This window comes from Cryptotermes secundus, unplaced genomic scaffold (genome assembly GCF_002891405.2).
Source record: "Cryptotermes secundus unplaced genomic scaffold, Csec_1.0 scaffold1705, whole genome shotgun sequence".
NCBI classification, from domain to species: domain Eukaryota; kingdom Metazoa; phylum Arthropoda; class Insecta; order Blattodea; family Kalotermitidae; genus Cryptotermes; species Cryptotermes secundus.
Window position 1 is genome coordinate 617,028 of NW_019718639.1, and position 15,192 is coordinate 632,219.

At 45.4% G+C, this 15,192-nt stretch overlaps 1 protein-coding gene across 4 annotated transcripts in view; it reads right to left on the minus strand.

The window, feature by feature from the left end:
* Positions 1-15,192, minus strand: part of LOC111863896 — a 499,114-nt gene that overhangs the window by 270,456 nt on the left and 213,466 nt on the right. The window lies entirely within an intron of this gene.

Consider the following 15,192-nt stretch of genomic DNA (forward strand, 5'->3'; position numbering starts at 1 on the left):
GGGCCATTGTGCGGCTCGAAGGATTGGGTCAACAGAAAAATTCCAATTACATCATCGGGAATCGAACACGCTGTATTCCGGCTTTTAGCACAGTGCCTCAATCAACTACGCTACCGATTGCCCCTACTGAAATTAACTACAAACTATTCTCTAAATCATTTAAAATGTCATCATTGCGTACTTCAGCGTCGGGAGGCGCTGATGTAAACAAAATGTGAAAGCAGGTAAGGACACGCAAGTGCGAAAATACGTATACCTGGGTGCACATGAATTTTCGAAATGACTCCTGAGTGATTCGGCAACCAGCACTGGTCTCCGTATTCATTCATGGTAAACCTCACCAAGTTACGTTACTTCGGTACGCCACTCCGAACTTCACCTTGAAACTCGGCACGTGTTCCACAATTAGTTTCATCAGATCTCCACAGGTGGCTTCCTAATCGAAAGAAACGTATCTAATTTCGTAAGGACTACAGAGTGTCGTACTACGAAATAAGGGTTTAAGGTTCGGCCACACAGAGCGCTACGTATGCTATGTTCTCCATACGAACAGAAAAATATCTCCCTTTATTGCCAATGTGACTGGTCACACAGACTTCCGTACGCTACGTACGCTATGTTCCCTATGTTAGCTGCGTCGCAGAGTGTATACAGCGTACGTAGCGAACATAGCGTAGCGCTCTGTGTGGCCGAACTTTTAAAGGAGACGCTAAATGAAGATCCGTACATTAATAACCTTTTAATTATACGGAAGGGAGCAGTCAGCTTCACGCTCTGGCCAATTTGACCCCGATACCTATTCGATAACACACTGTGTGGGTCCCAGAAATTGTTTTGACGTGGTGATTAGAATGATACAGACATGGTGGTTAAAATTATCTCAGTTTGGTGACTAGAATAATCTGGACGTGATAAATATTAATTCGGACATATCGAAAACACCTGCCCAAACGGGGCAGCACACAGCAAATGGCTACAAACCGGAAGATTCTAATGCAAACCAACCAGACAGATTCAAGGAAATGTAGGAACGGTAACTGAGACTATACAGAAGCGATAATGAAGGGAAAAGAAACACGGGAAGATGGCAGCACGCGTTACATCCTCACGGGAAATCTATTTGGGAGGGGGGTGGGGTGCGCATTCAACTGTTTCCACACCAAAGAGACATGGGAGATCGATTTGTACTTTCTAATGGCCAGTCACGTTTTACTGAAGATTAACAGGCAAACCGGAAACGATCCTGTCTTCGTTGCTTTGTATCACAGACAGATGGCACTGGTTTCCTTGTCCTTGCCTTGCCTGGACGTGCCGGGTTCGAGCATCAGCAGGTATAGAACAGCCTGATTAGAGAGTGAAATATGTCCGTGTAATCCCGTGAGAGCCAAGCGAAGTTTCACACGAAATATTGCCTCCATTCACAGGGTCCGAAATTAGGTAAACGAGAAAGGATAAAGTAAGCAGCAGCTAGTTACCCTGAAGATGGAGGCGATATGTTCCTGAGAAAGCTCGTTTGACTTTCAACGCACTGCACGATATATTCCAAAGTGTGGAACCACTGTGGAAACCTCAAATTCAGCATAACCTGGTTAAGGTTTTTCGTTTTCTACAAAATGATCTCGACAATGCATTAAATCAACGAAGTGTCAGGAAGAGGTTAAGACAATTTACCTCTTCAGAATACAATATGGCGGTCGCGCGATAACCATAACGTGTTTCGTTGTTACATTAATGCTGGTAATTAATGAAGGATGCAGAAGATGTCCGAAATCTTGTACTGAGACGTGCTGGCAACAGCAGACAGGTTTATTGTTTCGGAGGAAACTGCTGCCTTTATCTTGAGGAAATCACTAATAATATTTGAGATGCTCATGGCTCCAATAATGTTACGACCTTCTGTGACGCCGTATAATTTCGTAGATCGTCCTCGTCGTTTAGGAGGAACCTGCCGTCCCACTCTTCATGGAGGCATCAGGTTTTCCCTAAACGTCGGATCCATTTATCATACACTACACAGCGTCACAACCCAAAGGGCAGTATTATCATTAACTTGTTGATACCTGGTCGAAGCAGGGCTACTCGAGAAGTTGTGACTCCCACACGAAATACTAAATGCGGGTATACGAGCCACATGCTGACAAACATGATGCTGTACACTTCAAGGTGGATATCTACACAAAAACAACGCCAATGTTTACTTACTCCTGCCTAAACTGCAACCCCTCAAACATGAGGTAAGATATTAAATACTTCCGACGAAACTCACCCCCCAAACCAACCCCCACAAAGTATATGGAATAAAAGCGGGTGGCTCGAGGTGGGGGAGGAGGTGTGTAGGGGTGCTCCCATCTAACTCGAAAGGGAGATTTGAGAAACTCAAGATGGTTACTTCAGAAATATTACCGTCTCCAAGATTCGAAAGGACTATCATACGTAGTACTTTTAGACGAGCCGTTCAAATATCTAATTCCATGCTGCATAATCCTTAAAGAAGCTGACAGTTTCCAGTCTAGAAATTCTCCGCGTTCTACATAACACCGTGATCGCATCAGTCCCGTATCGATCACGTTGGTGTCTTCCTGGTTTTCTTCAGTTCCTTCAAGAATATTCCGAGATAAGTACCTTACCTAGGGCATCGCTTAGGCCGCGCCATAGCTCAAGCGGTTAGTCGCTGGCTACCCACCGCGGCGGCCCGGGTTCGATCCCGGGTCTGGTCAAGTGCGATTTGTGGTGGACAAAGTGGCGCTGGGGCGGGTTTTCTCCAAGTACTCCGGTTTCCTCCGCCAATCTTCATTCCACCAACTGCTCCACAATCACCCTCACCTATCATCTGGGGCTGGTACAATAGGCCAGAAGTGGCCGCAGTACAAGGGACTTAGTCCCACCCCACTAGCAATAAATAAAAGTACCGCTGTGAGAAGCTCAAATCTTACGCAAGAAGGGGCATCCCAGCGGGCGGACCCCCAGCAAGCTCAAGCCATTCCACACATGTACCCTATTTTCTGCAGAAGGGTCAACATTTCTCTCTTTCCCACAGCGTCCAGACCGGCCTTGGGCTCACCCAACCCCATACCGAATGGGTACCGGGGGCGATTTCCCCGGGCTTTAAGCGGCCCGGGGCCTGATGCGAGCCACTCATCTCCATCCAGAGCAGAGGCCAAAAAGAGTGGAGCTGTGACTCCACTCCTCCATACCTCTTCATGGCGTTGTGTTTAATTAAGCAAAGGGACTTTACCATTTTTCCTGAAGATCCTTTTTTTCAATGGTGTTCTCCCATACACGCACAAGACTATACGTTTCAGGATTTTCATTACTTTCTGTGCTTTGAAGTACGTACCACTGAGAGTGTTTATGTTTTGGTATTACGAACCCCAAGACCGGGAATGCCAGTGCGGTAAAAAGACATGAAGAACATCTGAAAGCAACTGAAGGACTTGCTTTGAAATTCAACCCCCTGATCTCTCAGCGACGCGGGGGGTTCCGTGCCCCCGTAACTACGGGTGTCAGGTCGCGTGTGAAGCACAATGGTACTCCTCCGCTGTGAAACATAATCCGTCCACTGCAGAACACCATTATGCGGAAGCCGTTTTACTACTAACCAGAAGTTACGACACAAATTTAATATTTCAAACACGAAAATAACTTTTCCAATTCAATATAATTTTAAATATCCTGTTATACTCGGGTAATGCTTGCTATCATTCAGTCCAGAACCTTTTGTCTTCTCCTCTGCTGTCCAAAAACATAAAAAATTATAATATACAAAATTATAATTTTGCCTGTTGTTTTATATGGGTGTGAAACTTGGTCTCTGACATTAAGAGAGGAACATAGACTGAGGGTGTTTGAGAACAGGGTGTTGAGGAGAATATTTGGACCGAAGAGAGTTGAAGTGACAGGAGGTTGGGGAAAACTGCATAATGAGGAGCTTCATAACTTGTATTCTTCTCCAATTATATTTAGAATGACCATGTCAAGGATGAAATGGGCATGGTATGTAGCACGAATGGGAGAGAGGAGGAATGCGTATAGGCTATTGGTGGGAACGCCAGAAGGAAAGAGACAACTGGGAAGACCAAGGCGTAGGTGGGTGGACAATATTGAAATAGATCTTAGAGAGATAAGATGGGATGGCATTGATTGGATTGATCTGGCTCAGGATAGGGACCAGTGGAGGGCTCTTGTGAACACGGTGATGAACCTTCGGGTTCCATAAAATGCTGGGACGTTTTTGAGTAGCTGCACAACTACGTTCAACCCCATAAAGTGAGTGAGTTATAAAGGGCTTCCAGTATACATCAAATATGGCGTAAGGGCTGGTCTCTGGCTGTGAAAGGAAGAAATATCATCAAGGATGTATCCGATAGAGATACCGAAGGGAATATTGGCCTCATCGAGAGACAAAAAGTGTAGGGTGGAGAAAATTGCATATTAACAGCATTCCTACTTTGCACTGTTCACTTGTACATAACGGTTGTGGAGGGATTCCCCGGGCGTAAAGGAGCCGGGACATGAAGCTGAACACTCACCTCCTTCTAGTGTCGAGGCCAAGAATGGTGGAGCTATACCTCCACTCCCCCATGTCTTCATAACGCAGTGCTTAATTAAGAATAAGGGCAGTTTTACATTTTATCTTAACTTTACAGCGAGGATGTGATGAGAAAAACATGTAGTACAAATAAGTGTGATAGAAAATGTATTAAAAACTGACGTCCGAAAACCTTGACGGAAGCCTAGGAGTAGATGCGAGGATAATATTAAAATGAATCTGGAAGCCTTAAAATGTTGTTCTGCACTAGATTCAGATGTGTGAGCTGTGAGGTTCTCACGATGGCGACTATGACGAGTACTGTTTTGTGATGTTACGCCGTGTAGTTTGGTAGACAGAAACAAATGTTTCGGAAAAAACTGCTGCTTCCAACTACACGGTAGAAGAGTCGACTAAACCTGCCCTATGTCCAGTCTAGCCCCTGTGAACACAGCAATAAACCTTCGGGTTCCACGAAAGATACGGAACTTCTCAAATAGATGAACAACTGTTAGCTTATCATGCAAGAATGTGATCCATGGAGTTAGAAAGTTGTCTTTAGCATGCAGCTGATAAATATTCTACCCCTGAGTCTTTGCACAATGTAGTGCTACCGGCGTTTCGGAGGTACATACCGCTTCCATCTTCGCGGTTGAACTGAGACCCACGGGTAAAAACCCGTACGGTATGGGGAAGTTATCAAATGGTCCTTCTTAGGGCAAAGGAATTGATAGGCAATTAAGCCAAAATACTATTTCGAACAAGATTCCAACACTGGAAAAGAAAAAGCAAATAGAAAAGATACGACAGAAGCGCTATAATTCAACAAATACACAGCTGGAATTTCCGATTTCTTTCGATGCACGTCGTGGCCCCAGAAAGAGCCGTCTGGCAAAATTTCCCTGCCCACTTTTAGTACTGGCCCGGAAGGAGAACTACCCCCTTCCACAATTTCTCGTAGGTGGAGTTGGAACACTTCACCCTACTCACTCAGACTGTGAGAATGGAGGCAGCATGTAACACCGAAACGTCCGTAACAATGCCCCGCCGATATAATGCAAAGATAATGGAATAGAACCAACATCACCAATGAATTACCGTGCAGCTGGTGCCTCCGAAACGACAGAGCACTGACAACCGCGCGGCGCTGAGACCCAAGAGCAGGCAGGCTCAACGCCAACAGAGGACCAAGGTACGGGCCTTGAATGAGCGTAGTTACTCAGGATCTTTCGTCATTAGGACTTTGTATCCTCAGGATACTCGCTGAAGGCTAACATATCGTCTCCGGTTTTACTTCAGACCCAAACATTCATTCATTATTGGAGGGGGTGGGTTTCTCCATGCACCGCGACCAGTTGTTGATCTATTGTATGTCCCCCTTTGATATTCTACCAGCCTCCATACCCTTCCGATACTGGTGCTTGCTATCAGCCCCGTTCAGCCAGCGTGTTCGGCCCCTCTACTGGCAGTGGTCCCCGATACTTCCCCCATCTACCGGAGGCATTGGAAACTACTTTGGCGGAAAACTTCTTTTTACCTAATTTTGCTCAGAGGTCTCCTAGAGACATGAGGATCTTTTACGTGCCGTAAATCTACGACACGGGACCCACGGCTTAAAGTCTCTCCCGGAGGACTTGTTCCCTGAATTTTTCCGCCCTTAAAAATTCCACGACCTTAGCCGGGTTTGAACCCGCGTACCTTGAGTCGTGAGGTGGGACCGTTACCCCTAGACTACAGAGGCCGCTCAGACCCAAACATAGTCCGGTCCTTGTTGCAGGCCATCACATTTTTCGGTCAAAGTTTCAGACCCGGATATAGCCCCAGATCCTTCTTCAGTCCCAAAATATCGTCTCCGTCCTTATTCCTTATTCCAAGCCCAAACATTTAAATCCTTGTTTCAGATCTAAACATCGTTCGGTCCTTATTTCAGGTCCAAATATCGTCCCAGCCTTTGTTTCAGCCTCAAATACCGTCGCGATCCTGCCTTCAGCTCCAAATGTCTCGATCCTACATTCAATCAATGTTTCATATTCAAATATCGTCTCGGCCCTTGTTTCAGTTCCAAAATGCCCAAATATCGTCTCGGCCCTTGTTTCAGTCCCAAAATGCCCAAATATCGTCTCGGCACTTGTTTCAGTTCCAAAATGCCCAAATATCGTCTCGGCCCTTGTTTCAGTCCCAAAATGCCCAAATATCGTCTCGGCACTTGTTTCAGTTCCAAAATGCCCAAATATCGTCTCGGTCCTTGTTTCAGTCCCAAAATGCACCCAAATATCGTCTCGGCACTTGTTTCAGTTCCAAAATGCCCAAATATCGTCTCGGTCCTTGTTTCAGTCCAAAATGCCCCCAAATATCGTCTCGGCACTTGTTTCAGTTCCAAAATGCCCAAATATCGTCTCGGTCCTTGTTGCAGGCCCAAATATCGTCTTGATGCTTGTTTCTGGTCTACATAGCATCTCAGGTACAAACACCAAACGGAAACACAGTGAGCTGGCCACCATTATTACAATTTATCTGCATTCCGGGAAATGAGAAGAGAGCCACGGATTGCAGACGCGCTACACAAACATCGATTCCTCTGTCAGTCAGCATTATCTGCTCCGCTGGACCCCAGCCCCCATCAAAGTACAACCAACATTCCGATTTAATTTCATACCTTCTCCCCCCCCCCTTCTTTTTTAACGGAATTAAGCCGGTATTTGCATTTGGGGAGATCAGGTGAGATGGTGAAACGACACTAAAAGAGCAAATTAGCGCATTGGAACGAGCAGCACAGTTGCTTTTGTATTTGGAATCACAGAGGGCTTTAATTTCAAATTACTAATTGACGTTTCTAAGTAATCGAACAGAATAAAATGGAAGCATTTTGTTTCAGACTTAAAGAGAGGTGCACCATGTAGCTGTAACCGTGTGGAAGATGTGCAAAACATATCTGAGTTTGCGTTAGAGATTGGCATAGATCATTACATCTAACTAACTACCTAGAGCTGAGCCCTCCTTGAGAAGCTGCCAACTGTGCAGCTACTCAAGAACTTCCCAACGCTTTATGGAACACGCAGATTCATTACTGTGTTGACAAGAGCCGTCTACTGGTCTCTATCCTGAACCAGATCAATCCAATTCATACCACTCCAACCTACCTCTCTAAAATCCAATTCAATATTATCCACCCACTTACGTCTTGGTCTTCTAGTGGTCTCTTTCCTTCCGACTTTCCCATCAATATCCCATTAGCATTTCTCCCACATTCGTGCTACAAGCCTTGCCAATCTCATCCTCTTTGACTTGATATTTCTAATTAAACTTGGCGAAGAGTACAAATTATGAAGCTCCTCATTATGCAGTTTTCAGTCATTAGATCGTCATCAGAAATCTACTATTTTCAAGATAACCAAATTAACCAAACCGGAGATCTCGCTGAATACACAGGAACCTTTTCTTTCGTAACGTTGCCTACGTAAGTTATGACGTACCCTCAAATATATTTTAGACAGATAACACCATCCTCCGGGTTCGATTCCCGGCGCTACCAGATTTTTTCGGAGAAGTAGTGGGTCTGGAACGAGATCCACTCAGCCTCGTGATGATAACTGAGGAGCTATTTCAAGGAAATAGCGGCTCCGGTCTAGAAAACCTAAATTAGCGGCCGTGGGGATTCGTTGCGCTGACCACACGACACCATCTATCCGCAAAAGTTGGCACTAAACTTTGCCGAAAAACGGCGGTCGCTCGATCGGTATAGTTCACTTGCGGACTAAAATCAAGAAGATTTTTTAACACAATCCTCCAAATAAGAAAAGGCGAAGAAATTGGTAGACATATCTGGCTAAAATTAGCCATTGTAATCCCTAGATTCTGAAGGGTTCTAACGATGTGGGTTAACACACAGAATTACTGGGTTTCTGGATCTCTTCCATCGTCCAAAGTCCAAAAACCCAGTAATTCTGTGCATTCTAATCCTTATCTAGGGTTACATTACTGTGAATGTTAGTTCAAAATGCAGTACTCCTGACGTGTATTCTGACTGTGCTGGGTTCGACTCTCGGCCGTGACACCAACTACCCTTAATGCGGTTCCCTCAGCAAATACTGGGGCACTATTGCTGTGGTCATGATGGCTACTATTCATCCCACCACTTAACGACATAGTGTTTGGGCTACCGACCGTGACGTTACGTAAACCACAAAAGCAATAACGGCATAAGGGACACGCTTAGTTTCAGTGTGAGGTAACAAAAGGTAAAGCTAGCTCTGTAACTGGGCATGAAGGCCCATAGGGTTATGAGACGTCGAGGCTCCCACATTATCTAGAAAGTCGGCTCACAGATGCCACACCCTCCGTACTCACCTGATCTCGCACCGTGCGATTTCTCTTTCACCGCTTGAAAGCGTGGTCGTAGCTTTCAGTCGTCCGAGGAGGCCGTCAATACCACAAGAGACGCCGTACGGGAATTTCCTGCCGATATGTTTCAGCAATGTTTACGACAGCTATTACAACGTTGGCAGACTTGCATAGCGGCCAACGGCAACTGCTTTGAGGGCCGATGTGGATCTGTGTAAGTGTATGTGAATACCTTGTAATTGGCGATAAAACCACAGTCCACGAACTTAATGACAGTACCACGTATATCCACTCCCCCATACGCCTTCACGGCTTAGTGCTTAATGTACTTAAGCATGGGGACAAATTTACCTTTTACCCATTTCTGTTAGAGGCTGAGTCAAACCCAGGGCCACAGTGCGGCTAGAAGGATTAGATCAGATGAAAAACACAATGAGCTTATCGGAAGTCGAACCTGCGCGCTTTCAAGTTTGTAACATAGTGTCTGAGTTTCACTGTACTAACGGCATTGGTAAAAGGAGCCCGAGTATCATAAAGATGTTTTCAGCTTGCACTGTACAATTTGTGCGGGCCTTTATAATTGCTGCAGTACAGTAGCTATCATTAGTAGTGTGTTCCCTTCAACTGACTCAGGATATGGGGCTATTTTATGTTAAGATGGCACGAACCCTTACAGCGGTGGGTCAAGTCAAGCTGCTCTGTATACCAGACACCTGGAGCCGTGCTTTGTTGATGCAATCCAGCTGCTGGAACAGCACCTCAACAGTGGGTTTCTGTGCTCAATGGATCATTGGTACGGGAAGTAGGTGAGGACCCACCGCCTTCCTGGCTCATTCCGAAAGGAAACGAATCCTTAATAGAATTATCTCACGCCTACTTTTCCTTCACAGAGCGGAATTAAGGGCACAGAAACTTGGAGCCATACACACCTACGTAACTATCTCCATGTTAATGAGTTGTCCTTAAGAAGCCAGCAGTTACTCAGCTAATCCAAAAATTCCCAGAAATTTATGGAACCCAAAGGTTCCTGTACACAACAGCTCACCACTGGTCCCGTATCCTGAGCCAGATAAATCCAGTCCTCTCAACCTACTTTTAAGAGCGAGGGCACACCAAGGAAACTGGCAACTGCAACGCAACCGTAACGCAACCGCAATTACCGAGAACTGTTATCAGCCTAAGTTAAACACACGTTACTGAATGGAGCAGCGCAAATTGAATAAATTGCACTGCCCTTTCCTCAGTTTGCGCTGCTAAATTCAGTATCGTGTGCTTAACTTAAGCTGATAACAATTCTCGGAAATTGCGGTTTCGTTGCGGTTGCGTTGTGGTTGCCAGTTTCTTTGGTGTGCCCTCACCCTAAGACTTAAGGATTTATCAGTGGTATTCTTCCTTTAGGTTTCGTTACCAAAAACCTTACACGCATAACTCTTAGCTCGAATTCGTGCTACAAGCTCCGCCTATCTCATCATCCTAACAAGATCTGGCGAGTAGCGCAAATTATGAAGCTCCTCACTACGCACTTTCAGTTGTAATTATAACACATAAACTAACTTACATCTCCATGTATCAGAGTGATTCTTGAGAAGCTGAAAGTCACTCAGCTGCTTGCTATATTCACCCGCTTTATACGGAACCCCTGAAGTCTATTGCCGGGTTCACACACGTCCGTAATGGCAGTCTAGTTCCTTACATTCATTCGTACTAATGCTCCTTAGGAAAGCAATCGCTTTGTGTTGTCCGGATTCGTAGGCAGAATTTACTGTGGCAAAAATGAAGACTTTTGTTTGTTAGAGCATGACATATACAAAGTAACAACCGCGCTTTACAAGGTACCACCTAAGCAAACGCTATTTATTGGTGTAGTTCACCCCCCCCCCAAGCCAAGGCATGAACTGTCTTCGCCCGCTCAAACACTGGGATCGTTGGTTCGAACCCCACTCGAGGCATGGACGTCTGTGTATGTTTATTGGTTTGTGTTGCCCTGTGTATAGGTAGCGGCCTTGTGACAGCTGATTTCCGTCCTAGGAGTCCTGCAGACTGTGTATAGATTAAAAATTCTGTCGCTTTAGTCCCCAAGCGAAATATACCGATCGAGCGACCGCCGCTTGTCGGCGAAGTTAGTGCCAACTTTTGTGGATAGAGGGTGTCGCGTGGTCAGCGCAATGGATCCCCACGGCCGTTAATCTCAGTTTTCTAGACCAGAACCGCTACTTTTCCGTTCAATTAGCTCCTCAATTATCCTCACGAGGCTGCGTGGACCCCGTTCCAAACCCACTACTTCTCAGAAAATCTGGAAGCCCCGGAATCAAACCCGGAACCTCTGGATCTGTAGCCAGGAACTCTGACCACTAGACCACAGATGAAGAAGCTGAAAAAGCGGCCAAGGTCCACAAGGGCTGTAGAGCCACAAATAGACAGACAACCCCCCTCGCCGCCCTTAAGATCGTGGAAGGTGTTCACGTTGTGTTGATTAGTTAACGATGCCTCATGAAATGTAGTGGTTACAGCAGAACCACTGTCTGCCTCCAGTCAATACCTTGCCATTCGGCCCGGAAACCAGAAATACGTCTTTCAGTAAAGTCAGTAACCTGAAAGGGGCTCGAACCGAGCGCCACTAAGGTAGAAAATGTACCAGTTGAGTGAACCTGCACGAGGGACCAGCGCCGTAAAACCCTGGAAACCTCTTCAACAAGACATGGCCTTTGTCATAAGAAGGCGCAATTGGTTTGGAAGAGTCCACTGACTGAGACAAGGATTAAGTACATAGGGGCTATAACAGGGTATTAAGTTACAGAGCGTCACCCTCTCTCCCACCTTGAGTGCAAAGCCAACCACTGTCCCGCTATTTCTTGACATGCTTCTCCTGCGCAACCGGGGGCCAGTTCTAAATCAGCCCCTGATATAATAACGGGGTTTAAAGTGTGTATATAATTCTTGCACATTCTGTATTCCCCGAAATTTCTCATCAGAGTGCGAAGAAAAGATGGGACGGAATTCTTCTGCTTGAATAGCGCCAGCCACCCCAACACCTGGGCCGCAGAGTTAGTCCTCAAGTATACTTACGCCACCATACTGATTGAAAAAAAAAAAAACATCCCGCTGTCGAAAGAAACATACATACAGAATTGGAAGAGAACAAAAAAAATCAATGACACACCAGAGAGGGGGTTGGAAAAAGGAACCTATTGTTGTTATTCTCACAGGGGATGAAGTGGGGTGATGGGAGGTGTCTCAAGGGAGGGAAGTTGGGTTCCAAAATTTGGCAACGACAATGGAGAGAGTGTAAAACTGTATAAAATCGATTGCATGTGAAATTATGTGCAAGCCTGTTCTGGCTGTCTGTCCGCCACGTGTTTCCTTCCCTCCTGTGGAGTGGAACTGCTCCAAGGGAAAACAGCCCTTATGGAGATTTCGAGGGCTCGGCCACAAGAATAACGGGAGTGGTGGTGACAAAGGGGCTGAAGGATGGAGGGAGGCAAGTTGCCAGCTTTCGCTGGAAACAAACGTTAAGTTCGTCTGGCAGAGGCAACGGGCACGTAACGATACAAAGACAGACAGAAACGTTGTCTCAGAGCTCGCAGTCTTCACCTGCTGCTGCCAGAGCCTCAGTCCGCAGTACGAAGTTACAGAAATATAATTTAATGGAGATAGAACTAGGAGAGTCAGCCATGACGCTATAACCATTCCATCCGGCATGGAGGGGGAATTTCGGTACCTAATTCCAGAAGACGGAATCACGTCGGTGCAACAATTACATCCGGCATGGAGGGAATTTCGGTACCTAATTCCAGAAGACGGCATCACGACGGTGCAACAATTACATTCGGTATGCAAGAAATGTTGGTACCTAATTCCAGAACACCTCATGACGACGGTGCAACAATTACATTCGGTATGCAAGAAATGTTGGTACCTAATTCCAGAACACCTCATCACGACGGTGCAACAATTACATTCGGTATGCAAGAAATGTTGGTACCTAATTCCAGAACACCTCATCACGACGGTGCAACAATTACATCCGGCATGGAGGGAATTTCGGTACCTAATTCCAGAAGACCGAATTACACTTAGTTTAATCTAAATACAATTTGTACATTTTATTTGGCATTTCTGTTTAACTAGCTGGTTAGCATGTTAGCAGACTCCCTGGAAACCGTTCAAAACACTATCCAATCAGGAATACTAACAGTTGTACTCCAGCATTTAGTCCGCTCTGCTTCTGTGAAGAGAAAACTTGATGACAATGACGTCACTGTGCGAGTACAGGTGAACTAAGGGCCGATTTATGGCGGACAGTGGACTCAGCATCACGTCTGACATTTAACTGAGCAAGTGTTAGTGTTCTCAGATAATATTTAAGGTCGGTTTTTGCTTGTAACTCCATGATTCAATGCGGCACGTGCTGAGTATTATCATTATCACACGACCGTTATTAAGTCATGGCAGGCGACAGCGTTGAATAGAAATTCATTTTCCACCCCACAGAACTCGTTAACAGGGCCCTCATCATCTTTATGACGTTGCGAAAACATTACACGATGCGCTCCACAACAGTTTCTTTTTTCACGTTATCCCTTGAAATATTAACGACAATTCGATGTCTACCGTGTAGACTATTCTGTTCAGTATATCACGTTCATTTAACACCTTGCAAATATGATATACTAACTATATATCATGTGAATGTAGTTCATGGAGGTAGGCCTAGGCCCACTGGGGCTGTAGTGCCAAGGAAAAAAAACTATATAGCATAGCTGTTCAAATGAAACCCGTTTTGGGATTGTTTTTGGAAGAGCCTTTGAAACAGGCCTCCCACCGGAGCTCAGGCACGCATCCCACTGATCAGTAAGTCTTGTCCCTCTCTTGTGATGCTGGTGTTATCTTGCCTGGATTACTCCTCGATCCTGAATGAGACACATTCCCCCGAAACGTCCGTAGCCATGTATCGAACTACATGCAGTAACCGCCAAGAAGATTACAGACACTGCTCACAGTCACTGGTGTCAGGAGCTCCAACTTAACAAATTACAGTACACGTTCCACAAGCCAGGGAAATGTGTGACAAATACACCATTTGCAAAGCGATGGTACTGGAGAGACATCTAGTGCACCTGACTGTACAAACTCGGTCAGTCTGTGCGCGGCAGCTCTTAATCCCCTTCCTCGAGACTTATTTGTAAAGCTCTGTGCAATGGACCGCGGAGAAATTGAACGGGCGACGGCCCCAGCATCTCCTGTGATCCGACTGCATCTGAAAACACGCAAACACAACACACACACATCTGCCTGCTCCTACCTATATTTCAAGACAACCGGTCTCGAACTTTGTAGCCGGGTAGATCAGTTGGTGTAGAGACTACCCTACGGCCCGAAAGATGGTATTCGATTCAAGGCAGAGGCAGTGAATAAGTCGTCTAGTCTGATACACGTTTATCGAAGTTTCGGATAAACATATTGCCTCCAACTTCAGGGTCGAAGAATAAAATAATAAAAAAAGACTAACACTACTTTCTTATCTTCAACCCAGTACATTCTTAAAAAAGACGGTATATTTCTACAAGACTACACGTCGTCACATTCGTGATACCCTCAAACTTTAAAGAGATTTCTCCCATCTCTACATGTCCAGATGGGGTCTGTAGCCCAACCAGCTCCTTACGCAGTAGTTACAGAAGTTCTTTGTCAAGGGGTAAAACGGCCAAGACGTGAAGCTGACAGGTAATACCTCGCTTTCCAATAGGTCTCCAAGAAGTGGTACTTAAATAAGCACAGGGAGAACTATATTTTAATTGTAAGATTTGAGGTTTTCACTATGAAGAAAGCAGTCTTCTGGTATGTGGCGCCGTGTAAATGTGTTGTTAACCGACGTTTCGGAGGAACGTATCGCCTCCACCTTCAGGGTAGAAGGAAAAATAAGAAAATCCGCAAGCGAAGAAACAGTGAAAGAAGGTGCAAGCAGACTTCTACCCTGAAGTTGGAGGTGATACATTCCTCCGAAACGTCGGTTAACACCACATCTACAAGCCGCCACATTCAAGAAGACTGCTTTCTTCATAATTTCTTTACTTATTCACTTATTGGGTCGATTTTTCCCTTCTGTAATCTTTCTTTCTGTTTCCTTCTCTTTCCGCTTAACTTAATTTTCCTCTACTAAGTCTCTTCAGTCGCCTTGTCAGTCTTTCTTCCTCTGTCCTGATCTTTTACCTTCTTTCGTCTTTTACCCACTTCTGTGCTTATGAATTTAGTCACCTCTTCCTTCCCTCCCCTTCTGTTTCTCACTTCCTGCATCCTGTACACCCCCAAGCTCGAGTGACTTA